The sequence below is a fragment of the Rhinopithecus bieti genome, unplaced genomic scaffold, assembly GCF_001698545.2.
Source record: "Rhinopithecus bieti isolate Rb0 unplaced genomic scaffold, ASM169854v2 scaffold_9996, whole genome shotgun sequence".
Classification (NCBI taxonomy): Eukaryota; Metazoa; Chordata; class Mammalia; order Primates; family Cercopithecidae; genus Rhinopithecus; species Rhinopithecus bieti.
In genome coordinates, this window is record NW_016806973.1 from 5521442 (window position 1) to 5535061 (window position 13620).

A 13620-nucleotide genomic window follows, 5' to 3' on the forward strand; every position below is an offset into this window, starting at 1 on the left:
AAGTGTCACTATGCATACTTTATTTTAGTCTTTTAAACTTATTGTCATATAAGAGATTTTTGAACATAGCATGTCAGACAGGTGCACACACACACACACATTATACACAATGCACACATTCACGTACGCAGATAGAAATTTGGCAGGGTGAGGAATCTCTAGACTCAACTTTTTCCAAACCCTAGCTCTTAACACAATATATTAATATTATGACATTCTTGGCACTTGGGGCTGATAATCCAGTTGCATCACAATTATTCTGCATAACAACTCCCAAATCTCAATGGTTTACAACATTTCTTCTTGCTCACAGGACTCCAAGGTGCCTGTGTTTCTTCTGGGCTTGCCCTGAGATTGACTGTTCAAGTGAGCATGGATCTAGGCTGTGGAATGGGTTTCAGATCTGCTCCCTGTGTCTCCTCATTTTGGGGCTGTAGGGACCTGTAAGATGTTCTTTCCATGGAGGAGTGCTAGAGAGCAAGAAGGCAAGCAGAAACATGCAAGCTTTTGCTCAGAATTGGCACATAGTCGCTTCTGTTCTCATTCCATAAATTACACCAAGTCTCATGGCCAAACTGAAAGTCAGTGGGGTGGAAGAGTGTGCTCCACCCACAGGGAAGCCTTGGAGCGGAAGAAGGGAAAAAGGAATTGTAAATAATCTTATCTACCTCGGGGCAATTATTTGTTTAAGTTTTCTGTCTCCTTTCTTAGACCACACTCTGGCCTGTCAGCAAATGCTCAGAAAAACAAGAGGGGAGGAAGGGATAGGAAAGAAATAGAGAATAATCCCAGGGAGATTCTATGTGGATTTCTCTGCTCCCATCACTATGGCCATCTCATTGAAAACAGAGCTACTAAGCATTAAAAAATGAGTAGCACTTGAAATTTCAATATGGCTTTTTGATTAAATATTTTACAGAAACCCAGAAGCTGGTAGCCTACTGAGATTGCAAATTCTTCACCAAAAGCTGTTTATGGTCAACGATTACTTAGAACCTTTTACCTCTCTCAATTCCACTCATTTTTCCCCTTTGAAGTTCTCTGTGAAATTGTCCTCATTTTGCGAGGTGGTGTCTGGGTGCAGTGGCTCAAGCCTATAATCCCAGCACTTTGGGAAGCAGAAGAGGGTGGATCATTTGAGGCTAGGAGTTTGAGACCAGCCTGGCCAACATGGCGAAAACCCATCTCTACTAAAAAATACAAAAATTAGCTGGGCGTGGTGGCAGGCACCTGTAATCCCAGCTACTCTGGAGGCTGAGGCACCAGAATCACTTAAATCTGGGAGGCAGAGGTTGCAGTGAGCCGAGATTGTGCCACTGCACTCCAGCCTGGGTGACAGAGCAAGACTCCATCCCAAAAAAAATAATAAAAAATAAAAAAAAAGAAAAATAATGATGATAGCTTTTATATTGTATTAAGTTTTCATTCTTCATAAAGACACCAATTTTAAAAGTGATTATAATTATTAGAAAATATAAATTGAACTGATACATTTTTTGAACACCACAATTGTGTTGGCACACAGATATTTATGTGAGGTTGATTACAATAAAAAGATAGGAAATGGGAAGAAAAATGAAGGATTTCTATTCACTGTTTGTTCATAGCTAATTAGCAAATGTACATTCTTATTCTTCTCAAAAAAAACCCTTAAATTTTAAAGGAGAGTAAATTGTGTTAGTGATAACGTAATGGGGTCGGGAGAGCTACATAGTAATCAGGTTTTCCTATTAATATAGCAATTAATAGTTATTATTGTCAGTAATGTTTTGGTCCAAACCATTTAAATATAACATTTTAATATTTGCTGAAAATGTACCTAACCAGTATTCCTTCAATCAAGTTCAGTACAAATATGATCCAATTGGGTTCATTTTAAGTTTATTACTGTGACAGAATGTGTAATAAATTTAGCTTTATGATACAATGCATCATATAAGCAATATATTCAACTAAATTTTTTAAATGTTCATGGATCATAGTAACTAATGTAATTCCATATACACTCATTTAGGACAATGGAAAAAAAGAAAAAATGCCCAGAAAATGAAATAATTATTTAGTCATACCCTTATCACAAGATATAATGTATGGGAATACCATCCAATTTTATTACTGATAAAAAAAATTATCTGTTTTGTAAATAAAAAAGTCCTAAAAAATGGGTGGGTTCTATGATAAGAAGGATAGAGATTGATGGATATCTCTAGCTCTACATTTCATCTTAGGACCTCCTTTACTAGACTTATTAGATTCCATCAAGGACCTACTTAGGACCTACTTTACTAGAATTATTAGATTCCATCAAGCTGAAAGATTAATGATTATCAAGCATTTTCTCTGTACTTGAGATAGAGACAGGGTTGCTATATAAATTCTTAAATCTGATAGAACAACTAGGGAAAAGTATATGGTCAAATCATAAACTTTAAACCTTTTTAAAATGGCATAATACCACAGCTTTGACATCAAACTAAGTTTAAAAACAAAGATATGTATTCAATGTGGAGACTACTTTATGTAAATAAAGTCATCCATCACATTCATATATATGCTAGAATCATACCATGAGCCCCCAAAAGACAAAAGTGGATGTAAAACTACCACCTCGCCAGTGAAAGAAAACACGTTGCCCCAAAATCAGTGTAAAACAAACACCGTTACAGGCTTTATCTGTCCTCGTGATACCTACTTGAAGTTTTAAATGAAGCTCTTAAACTCCAGAGGAAAAGAGAATAGGAATTTATATGATTACCATAAAAAATGATATTATAGAAACACAAAACCTTCACTACAAAAATGCAGAAGAGAGAGGTCACAAATATGATTAAACCTGAGTCGCTCAAAAAAAAAAAAAAAGGTAATACATTAAGAAATGCCAGGAAGTCTAACAGCATGCAGCATTTTCTTTTTTCTTTTTTTTTAAATTATACTTTAAGTTCTAGGGTACATGTGCACAACGTGCAGATTTGTTACATATGTATACATGTGCCATGTTGGTGTGCTGCACCCATTAACTCGTCATTTACACTAGGTATAGCTCCTAATGCTATCCCTCCCCCCTCCCCACTCCCCACAACAGGACCCATTGTGTGATGTTCCCCTTCCTGTGTCCAAGTGATCTCATTGTTCAATTCCCACCTATGAGTGAGGACATGCGGCATTTGGTTTTCTGCTCTTGCGATAGTTTGCTGAGAATGATGGCTTCCAGCTGCATCCATGTCCCTACAAAGGACATGAACTCATCCTTTTTTATGGCTGCATAGTATTCCATGGTGTATATGCAGCATGCAGCATTTTCAGTGACATCTAGGTTTCACAATTTCTCCTAAGTGTTAAACATAAGAAAAAGAACTAGATACTACAGAAAAAATGATGGTAAAACTCTAGTTACTGAAGTGGGAGTCAGAGATAACTGTGACTTTTCAAAATTCTTTAGCCTTTTTGGTTGTACTTTCTTTGTCTGGTGACTGAAGTATTGGTTAAATTTACCTCTTTGGAAACAATGAAGTTCTGTTATTATGTGACTCTCTGTTATATTTTATCTCATGAAGTAAAAGCCATTACATGAGTGCCTCACACATGTAATCCCAGCACTTTGGGAGGCTGAGGTGGGAGGATCACTTGAGGCCAGGAGTTCAAGGCTAGCCTGAGCAACATGGTGAGACTCTGTCTCCACATGTTTTTTTCATTAACAAAGTGTGGTAACAAACACCTATAGTCCTAGCTGCTTGGGAGGCTGAGGCAGGAGAAATGCTTGAGCCCAAGACCTTGAGACTGCAGTGAGTTATGACTGCACCACTGCGCTTCAGCCTGGGTGACAGCGCAAAACCCTTTCACAAAACAAAACAAAACAAAATCTCTTATGTGAAAAATAAATATTGTGTTAGAAGCATCATTCATTTACTAAGGGTTATGAGGATGATAATCATCTTGAACCTTCCACCAGCAGTACTGTTACGCGTCACCCTCCAGGATGATAAATGTCAGAATGTCGAAACTCACAATATCCTGGGCTGTATGTTTCGTTGCCTAGTTATTTGTTCTCCGAGAAAGTAGTCCTCGAGTTACCTCTTTTTGCCTTTTCAGTACCAGCTTCATTCCACTTCAACACCTGTTTTTAAAACATTACTTATTATTTCCTTTTGTTCAGATTCCTTGATCTCCAGCTTTAGGTCTTAATGAAGTTTGAAATGCTTTTGAGATTAATATTACTTTTTCCTGTTACCAAATGTAAAATTCTTATGCAGGTTCTTGCACTAAGGAGAAATGTAGGATTAAGGGTACTACAAATTTGTATTTTAAAAATGAATGATTAAATGAATAGTCAATGAGATCTGAAATTAAAACCTCAGAAAAGAAGGCATAACACAAGCAGAGACATTTTCAGCTTATCCAGAGAAAAAGCATTTATCTGTAGGCTTCTATCACTTGCCGACTGCACAGCCAAAATTATTCATCACAGTTTACCTGACATTTCTGAGGAACTAGGGCAATCCACCAGGATTGAATCTTATTAAAAGAAGAACGAATTACCCTACTCAAAGGGCTACTTTAGCTCATCAAAAGCATACACTATGTTGTTTTATTATACCTTTTCCTCAAATAAAAAACAAGTTTGGATTGAGAAGAGAATTGACAAACTACCTCTCTAAAGGATCCCTGGAAATTTACCTTATAGGGTTCCTACATATAGGTGTAGATGAGATTTTGTGATTCAAACTCCAGGTTCTGGTTTAATCAATTTCTTTTTCTTAAGTTTAAACTATGCTGTTTATAAATACATTTAAATTTCCATTTCCAGAATTCATTGATTAATAGTCATCTGGGTTATAATTTAGCTAGCCACATCAAATGTATCTTTGCCCATTAATATATTGTTGTCTATAGGCTGTAGCAGGAATTTATTGGTCACAGGAAAATCCTTTTGACCACCTCCATGTGGACTGAGGTAAAGTCATACACCTTGGCAGGCCTCTCAACCACAGCATGTACTGCCATAAATAATACAGCTCACTCAATATGATCCAAAATTATTGCTATTCAATAATCCTATCAAAAGTTGGTGCAAAAGTAAACTTATTTATGAAGGATTACGTGAGAAATACGCAAGCCATCTATTTCTCTGAACTTGTTTAAGTCCATTTTCACATTGCTATAAAGAATTATAAAGAAAAGAGGGTTAATTGGTTCATGATTCTACAGGCTACACAGGCTTCTGCTTCTGGGGGGCCTCAGGAAACTTACAATCATAGTGGAATGTGAAGGGGAAGCAAGCATTTCTTATGTGACTGGAGCAGGAGGAAGAAGATTCAAAGGGAAGGTGCCACACACTTTTAAACAACCAGTTCTCATGAGAACTCTGTCACAAGGCAGCACTAGAGGGACGGTGCTAAACCATTAGAAACCACCCCCGTGATGGAATTACCTCCCACCAGGCCCCACCTCCAACACTAGGGATTACATTTCAACATAAGATTTGGGTGGGGACACAGATCCAAACCATTATCAGGATCAGAGAGCACAAAGTCAAATGACTTCAGGGGTCAGATGCACAAATCAATGAACAAAGTGCTCTGGTATGATTAATGAGGGGTGGAGGGATGAGCAGTATGGTTAACTGATGATGAGCATTCCATGCTTAGAAGCATATTCTTTTTCTTTTTTCAGATATTATGCAGTCCAAACAAACTTCTTCTCATACATAAATTTGGCTTGCAGACTGCCTGTCTTTACTCTCTGCATCTAGAGAATTGATTATCTGTCTTAGGTTAAGTGCTTCAAAGCACCACCTGGACTCGACTTTTTTGTACCTCCTTACAATTCATATTGCTAAATTTGGACCTGACACTATTGTTTTAGAACATTTTTGGCTGAAAATCAGGGGAAATTTCTTATGCTTTGTCATACCCTAATTAATTGACAGCTTCTTTCTATAAAGCAGTGAGTTTTTCTCTTTAACAAAGGTGCCTTTATGTGCTATTCAAGATATCACAGTGATCAAATCATAATCCACATGTTCCTTAATTCTGTACTTATGAGGATTCTTGTTTCAGAAGGACAAATAGAAATCGCCCGTACCTGAGTTTCTCTAGAGTTATCATAATGCTCTGTGCCATCAAGGTTGCTTTCCCCTCTAGTCATGTGGTAGGATTACATCTCCTAGTGCTCTTGTGATCAGGGTTGACTGTGAGTAGTTCTGGCTAATGAACTTTGAGCAGAAGCAACCTGTTCCACTACCACTCTGGAACATTTGTGACCAAATGTGAGAACCAGCAGTGACTTGGTTTTCCTCTGCTGCTGTGTTACAAGTGAGGATAGCAATGACAACACCACTCCAGGGTCAGCATTCAACTCAAAGTAGACAAGGAATATGAGGGCAAAATAAACCTTTGTTTCTTCAAGCCAGTGAAATTTTGTGGTTATTTGATAATTACTTTGTGTCCTAGCTTGAATCCTCCCTATGCCAAACCCCTCATGTCACTGGAGGGGTAGATACAGAGAAATCTCATGGTTAGACAAGCTCCCTGAACATGACTGCTTCTCAGGGCCAAAAAAAAAAAAAAAAAAAGAGTGACTTGATTCCATGTAATAACCAAGATGACTGACAGCAATAAAATCCCATATATATATATATATATTTTCTTACTTGAGATGCAAGAGGCAGGCTTTCTCTATTTCTAATGAAAATTTTACAAAAAAGAAAAACTGCATAATTTCTTGTGAAAAAATATAAGAAATCTACAGAACATATGGTGTTTATATTACTTTTCCTAAATTATAAAACTTTTTTTAGAATGAAAAAGGCTAGGCCTTGCAATAACCTAGCTTGTGTACTCAGTTGATCATTTATCAAGCTGATCTCTTCCTGGATTGCTACATGGCAAGTAGACAATAGTCTCCTGGCTCCTGGCTCATAAACAACTTTAGTATATTTAATACTGCTGGGGGACACACATGGTATTTCAAAGGATAAAACATTTCTCTTAATAGTTTTGCTTCACCTGAGCAACTAGGTTGTTTTCATCTACTAAATATAATGACCATTTCTTTTTATACGTCGTCTACTAGGAAGTTGACTGTCAGATTTTAGGATCAAAGCTAGCAAATATGGAGGATGTTACAGTATGTATTTTGTGCACCGACATTACTCTTAAATATCAGATGAAATTTTAAAAGCCTGGAATTTTAAGATACAGAGAGGAATTCCAACAGTTGTTGATTTGCAGTGGTATCTTAAACGGAAGCAGCCTAATAACTAGGTGATATAGAATAGTAGTTAAGTTCATGGGCTCTGGAACTGTATGAGTTACATTCAAATCCTAGTTTTGCTACTTGGTAACCGTGTGGCCTTAAGCAAGTTATTTCACTACAGCTGTTTCCTCATCTTTAAAATAGGGATGATTGTCTCTATTGTTGTGAGGTTTCAGTGTTACTGTATGGACACTACTGTATTAAGAACATCTCCTGGCATGTTAGTTAATATATTTATGTTTCTTATAATAAATGGCCAGTGATTACAAGTCAATACACAGGAGTCAACCTAACTGAGAGACTTTACCACACATAACCCTGTGCTGCATCCTAGAGATACAAAAATGAATAAGGTCTGGCCTTTGTCTTAGCTCATGGAATGTAATAGCCTAAAAGCAGAAGATACATAAGTGGATAATGTCAGTACATTGAGACAAAATCAACGATACAATGGAGTTATTTGGTATTTGCCATCAATACATATTTTGTTAACATATTAGTATAGACATCTCATCTTCAAATCTTCATGGACATACTAATTTTGGCATCCTTCTAACCAAAGTTTTTGGAAAGTGGAAAGCATTTAAAAATTGCAGGATAGAGTAATTAACTGATGGGGGGGCATTCAAGTGGTGCTAGCCACAGACATCTTACAGGACCTACCACAAAAATAAATATAATTACAGTTGTAATGAGTGACCTATGAAAAAAGTAGAAGTGGGATGCCGAGAAGCATTATTCTGGCCTGGGCATTTGAGGATAGTTTCCCTGAGGAAGTAGCTTGCAAGCTGAGATGTGCAAGATGAACATCCATTACCCAAAGAAGGAGGGTTCCAGTCAAAAGCAATAGCAAAAAAACAAAAAAAACAAATAAAAGTAAATACAAAGCAGCTGAGGCAGAGTGGAGTTTGTCAATTGCTTTCAGGTTTTCAAAAACTAAAAGAAGGGAAATGTAGCTACTACATAATAAGCAAGTAAGAAACTGGCATAAGGTGGTAATTATTCCTTCCACAGGGTGGTCTTCCCTGGCCACTGCCATCTAACATAGCCCCCTTCTCCCAGTCCTTCATATCTTTACCCTACCGCATTTTCTTTACATTTCTCTTAAATTAGCTTATATATGTGTTTGCTTTTATTGTATGCTTTTCTAACTTGAGTATAAGCTCCATTAATAATAGAGCTTGTCTGTCTTTCTCATCTCTATACCTATTACACCTAACAACAGAACTTGGGTTCATCATTGGGATTCAGTAAATGTTCAATAAAAAACAAAAATGAAAGCTAGGCTTTATGTGAAGGGTTAATATGAATTATTATGAAAGGCGAATTATGAAGGGCTTTATACCCTATAAAACAGATTTTGAACATTAAATTAACAGAAAGCAAATGAAGAATTGTAAGCCTAAAGCAATGCAATCAGATTTGCATTTAAAAATCAGTAACTCTTGTGGCAAGGGTAGAGCTGAGGGACTAGGACACACTGTGGCTTCGATCAGTGTGATGGCAGTATCGGGAAGGACAGAAATTGATAAACTTGAGAAATGGAAAGAAAACATAATTAACAGAGCTGCATCTTTGAAAAGAGAGAGTGAGAAGCCTCCTAGATTTGGGGGTGAACAACTGCGAGTGGAGTCTCTTAATGAGAAGAGAGGGGAGCTGTGTATATTTGCTGTTTTTTTTTTTTTTTTTTTTTTTTTTTGGTGGGGAGGGGTAGTCTAGTAGAGATTCTTAACTCCTTTTTAGTCAAATTAAGTTTGAGATGTGGGAGACAGTCAGAGTGCCATGAAGGAAGAACCTGGATAAAGGGGGATCTAGTCAGGAAATAGAGGTTTGGGGATCATAAGCACAGAAGAGGAATTGAATCCATAGGGATAGATAAGATGGATTAGTGGGTCATGTCCCAATGAGAATAGAAGAGGACCAAGGCCATCTCCCTAAGGAGCTCAGGAAAAGAAAGAGAATCCAGAAAACCAACAGGGTGGAGTAAAGGGAGGTAAACCCAGAGAATGCAGGTCACAGAAGCCGTGGAAAGGGCACTCCTTGAAAGGGAAGCATTCTTCTGCAGGATGGCTTGGGAGTGGTTTCCGTGACAAAGGTCCCCTGACCAGTGCACCTCATAAGTCAACCTTTAGGTTTTATTTCCATAGACACTTGTATTCAGAGAGTTATACCGAGGAGAGATTCTTCCGGAAAATAGAACCAGGGTCCGAGTGGACAATGGGTCTTTTGGGAAGGTGGTCAAGAATGGAATGATACTGCCTAACAGGGTGGCATGCAGGAGGGGGAGGAAAGAAGGTAATGAATCTGAATCCATGGGGAATGTGCTGTATGTCATGAATATGCTGTGAATGCTTTGAAGTAAGAACTGCTGTCTGTATTTTAAAGTTACTAGCCCCAAAGTTCCAAACTTCCCACGTCCTGTATTTGCTGTCTTTGGCGGGGAAGCTAGAATGGAGGAGGAGAAACAGACTTGAAATTGGTGAAGGGGGTCGAAGAGATGATGAGGAAAGTAGGCCTTTAGGCTCAATGCTCATAAGCTGTTCACAATTAGCAGAGCCCTGGCAGGCACAAATGATGTTTCCATGTATTTGTTGTCACTGAAAACGCTCATTGAATTAATTTGGAAATTATATTTCTAAGGTAATTTCTGTGGTTCGTGTCATTATGGATTCAGAATGCTCAAGAATGCACACATACTTTATGAGTCATATTCGTTCAGGAATAATGTGGCTTGAGACAGCATCTTTGAAAGCCATATTACTTGTTCCAGGACTGTATATATTTGGAAGCAGCCAGAAATTTCCGGCCGAATTACAGAATTTATGAGATTTAAATCTATACTTGCAAACAGATGGGCATTTGACACAGCACTGGAATAAAGTGAGATGCACTGCTCTTTGCCCAGTGGAGATGGTTCTGACCAGTAGAAGTCACACTTAAGTGCAGGAGGAAATGCAGAGAGCTTCCTTGTTGAAATGTTTCGTATGTAAGTTGACACCCTTCCGAGTGTCAAGAAATGAACTCTTTCAAAAAGAAAATCAACCCAATTGGAGGTATTAAGAAAGTGTTGCTCCAGAAAGTGAATCTCCATATGTCATCTATGATTCAGTTTCTGCCCCCATGCTTGTATTTTACCATTTAATGCCTTCATTTATCTGTCCATTGACTCAGCAAATATGTACACGTGACAAACACTGATGTGATGGTGACCAAAACAGAGATGTCATCTGCCCTCAAAGAGTTCACAGCACAAACAGGAAAAAAAAAAAAAGAAAAACAAGGAATCACAATTCCAGTGCAATGTGTTAGGGTAACACAGCAAGTCAGCACAGGTACCATGGGATTCTGAACTAGATTTGGGCAAAGTCTAGCCTGAGACCTGAAGAACCTGCTGGGAAAGATGGGAAAGAGCTTTTTTCCTTACTTTATTTATCGCTCCTGCCACTCTAACTTTCCCCCAAATGTTGAGCCACTTATCCTTTAAAACTGCTATCTAAATCTGTTCAAAATTCCCACGGGCTAACGTTTCATAAAAATAGCTACACTAAATATTGAAGATGAAAGAGGAAAGAATACAGAAGATATAAACAGCACAAAGACAGGCAAGTTCTCAAAATGTAGGGTGTTGATCCTTAAGATAATTATACACTGGATCCAAAGAAGTAGGGCAAATTAGCTTGAACCCAGCCTGGCATTCTGTTCTCCCAGACCCACATCTTCTTAGAAGTAAGGATATTTGTTTTTATAGCAAGGAAACAGACTTGTAGCTAGCTGTCCATTTCCAGTGAAAGGTGGAAAAACATCTTACCTTTTATAACAAAAGTATCTCTCATTTTTATTTCCAATACTTGGCAAATGACAGCATTTTACACACCTAATTGGCCATATAAAGTATGAAACAAAATGAATTATCTCATACTCACTCCACAAAAGGTATGTTTTTGCTGACACTGCTTGCAAGATACACTTCCTTAATTTCCTTAGAGTAGAAAATTTCCTTACAGTAGCATCAAAATAATGATGTTAATGTATTACATCACTTGGAAGAAAATAGTCATCCATAAGTTTATGCACATATACATAAACAAATGAATAAACAGATAAATGTAGAAGACAGGGATTTTTCTTACAGTAGAATGCTAATTGATTTCCTTAATTGAGTAATTTCCTAATACTCAAGCAAATTTTCAACCTTGAGCAATGGACATATACAAAGATACGAGTTCAGCTACAACCTGAAATCACTGCCCAATTAAACTGAGAGGAGTATGAAAACAGTTGCTTAAAGTTACTGAATTACTTTTTCTAAGGGACTTAGGTCTGTATAAGTCTATTTCTAAAAAATATGGACCTAGCTTTTCTTTTACTCTTCTCTTCCTGTCTCTTCCCTTTGTGTTCATTTTTAAAAGTTGTCTGTTTTTTCCGCTCTTTTTCTTATCCTTCTCTTCCCTTCTCTACCTTTGAGGTGACAAGACACAGTGAGACTGTAAGGCCATAGCTGAGCAAGTGTCAGAATCAAGGAGGCTGGCTGGGGCTGGTGGAACCAGGGTCAAGGATGCTATCAGATTGCAAGAACCTATAAGCAGGATAAATAGATAGTTAGGATCAAGGCCAGTGGGGCCATTGCGGGATGGGACCAGGGGCAAGGAGCCAAATGGGGTGAATGGTGGCCAAATAGAAGCCTCCAGCCATAATCCCCCCTACAGGAATGCCCAATGGAACAACTATCTGCACACAAAAAGCACCTTCATGAGAAACAAAAATCAACTGAATGATCACAATATCTGGTTTTACCATTATATTAAAGTGCTGAGGCTGAAAAGATGGTTGGCAAAATTGAGATATTAGTCACATACATGGTGAATGATCAATACATGTTGAGGATAATGGGAGTCAAGTTTCCCACTTTTAGAGAAAAATTTTGTACATATAGAAAGGGTATAGACTACAGGGAATGCTGTGGTATTGAGTTAGATTTAGAGATACTAATGTAAGCTCATGTTTGATGGATAGATGGATAGATAGAGAGATAGGGAGAGAGAGATGATAAAGAAATGTATACAGGTGCTACATTTTATGTGTGTGTGTGTGTGTGTGTGTGAATAAATGTGTGTGTGTGTGATTGATAGCTCTGTCCACTGTGAGGGCTAGAAACGATACCCCTAAGGGAGATGTGAGTACACCCAGTGCCCAGATCTTGGTTTCTAAAAGCCACCCTTCACTTCAGAAGAGTTCCTTAGAGAAAGGCCTGACTCAAAGACCAGAACAGGAAAAGTAAAAGATGAATCTGGAGTGTCTTGTGCCAGAAAGTGAGGAAATGCTCAAATAATGAGGGAGACTTGTCAAAATGATATATGTGCTAACATCTAGGGGCTCCTAATGGCCCAAGCTGGGATAATGTGAGAATCAAAATAAATAATGATGTTAATGTATTACATCACTTGGAAGAAAATAGTTATCCATAAGTTTATGCACATATAAATAAAGGAATAAACAGATAAGTGTAGAAGACAGGGATTTTTCTCACAGTTGAATGTGAATTGATAAATGTAGATGAATAAGGAAATTAGAAAATCACCACTGAGTAACCATCATTGTAATAATTGTTTCAGCCAAAAATCATCAACATATGCTAAATCTAGTGTGTGAAAATTTAAAGAGTAATAGAATACTTATATAGTTTCAAAATATTCCATGCATGGGAAGATTCGCAATTTTATAATAGAGCAACGTAGCAGACATTAACTTCATCAATTGATCAGCATTGTGTGCCTCCTGATATGATGCACTGTGGAGAACAGGGAATCACTCGTTAGGAATCCCTACTAAAAATCCATCATCTGAATGTAAATGAGGAAACATCAGGCAAACTTTAGAAAATAACTGGCCTGTACTCATCAAAAGTAACAAGTGCCACAAAAAAAAGCAAGGAGAGACAGATAATGTCCTGCACTGAAAACTAAAGAGATATGACAACAAAATGCAGCACGTGATCCTGGATTAAATCCTGTGCTGGAAAAAAAATAACAAAAACGTTTGTTTTTTAAATAAAAAAGGACATTCTTGAGACAATCGGTGAAATGGGAGGGATTTAAGGATTAGGTGGTAGGATTTTATCAATGTTATAAATGTTAAATTTCTGATTTTGTTGAGTGTATGGTGTTATGTCTACAAATTACACTCAAATAGTTTGAAGGAATATATACATGTATATATATACACACACATATACACACAATAATATGTATATATACACACACACACAATAAGTGTAGATAAAGTGGAGAAGTAAATGTAGTAACAACTGGAGAAGCTGATAGTGCTTTTCACTATTCTTTTTTTTTTTTTTTTTTTTTTTTTTTTTTT

The 13620-nt window shown here is 37.4% G+C and overlaps 1 protein-coding gene across 3 annotated transcripts in view; it reads left to right on the top strand.

The window, feature by feature from the left end:
• GLRA3 (glycine receptor alpha 3) overlaps nt 1-13620 on the top strand; it is a 172585-nt gene that overhangs the window by 143491 nt on the left and 15474 nt on the right. The gene's annotated exons all lie outside the window — the stretch shown is intronic.